The sequence below is a fragment of the Triticum dicoccoides genome, chromosome 3A (assembly GCF_002162155.2).
Source record: "Triticum dicoccoides isolate Atlit2015 ecotype Zavitan chromosome 3A, WEW_v2.0, whole genome shotgun sequence".
Lineage (NCBI taxonomy): Eukaryota > Viridiplantae > Streptophyta > Magnoliopsida > Poales > Poaceae > Triticum > Triticum dicoccoides.
In genome coordinates this window covers 746,764,469-746,765,466 of record NC_041384.1, presented here as the reverse complement: position 1 = coordinate 746,765,466, position 998 = coordinate 746,764,469, and positions in this window count along the sequence as shown.

Here is a 998-nt window from a genome sequence, read left to right as displayed (position 1 = left end):
GCCAGGATATGCGAGCCCTGCGAACGAAAGAGAAGCAAAAGGACGGACACTCGACCTCTAGCATGCATGCTATAACCCCGGAGTGGAAGGCTTCGGGTACTCTTCCGACGAGGAACTCCAACCCAGCGCCAAGCTCACTCTGTTATTCAAAGGCGTGGCGGCGGTGCTCCAGCAACTCCGGGAACGGATCCTAAAGCAGTTGGCCGACGAGTCACGCTCGATTTGTGCCGGAGTTCTGGAGAAGGTGCTGGTGAAGGTGGCCTTCCGCAATCCGGGCCTCAACCTCACCAACGTCCTCAAGAGGCTGCCGGCGGACGCTGATCTTGACGCACTTAAGGCCCTCGTCGCACCCATTGTGGACAGGGTGAACGAGGTCAAAAGGGTTTACGGCGGTCGCGTAGATTAGTCCGTCCGTTTTCTTCTTTTCTTGTCGCTGCCAGTCATGTCATGGGAACACTTTATTAGAGGCGCGACAAGTTATCTTTGTAATATAACTCTATCTTAGAAAAAAAATTGCCGTGTTACTTCCTTTACTCGACTCTTGGCTTTGTATGGTTCTGCCCTACGCTTTCTAGGGAAACTTGCAGGCGCAGGCACCCTTGCCGCGAGCGCCGAGTGCGGAACTTCAGCAGCCTGCTGGCGGGGTCGCTACCGACAAGCAACCTTGTCTCAACTAGTTGCAGCTCACTTAAGTTGTTGAGCGAACTCGAAACAAAGTAAGGGCGCTAGTGGCTCACTTAAGTTGCTGAGCGGACTCGAAGCAAAGTAAGGGCGCTAGCAGCTCACTTAAGTTGTTGAGCGGACTCGAAACAAAGTAAAGGCGCAACTAGCTACGAGTTGGTTCCTCCGCGCACAGGTTTTCCATACAAAGCACGGTCGTTCAAGGAAAATAACTTAAAAACTTAAAAAATTGATTGCTCAAGCTTTAGCAACTTAGCTTTTCTGTCGTCTGCTTCCCGGCAAGGAGAAACTTTCTTGAACGGCCTGGTCCTCACCAT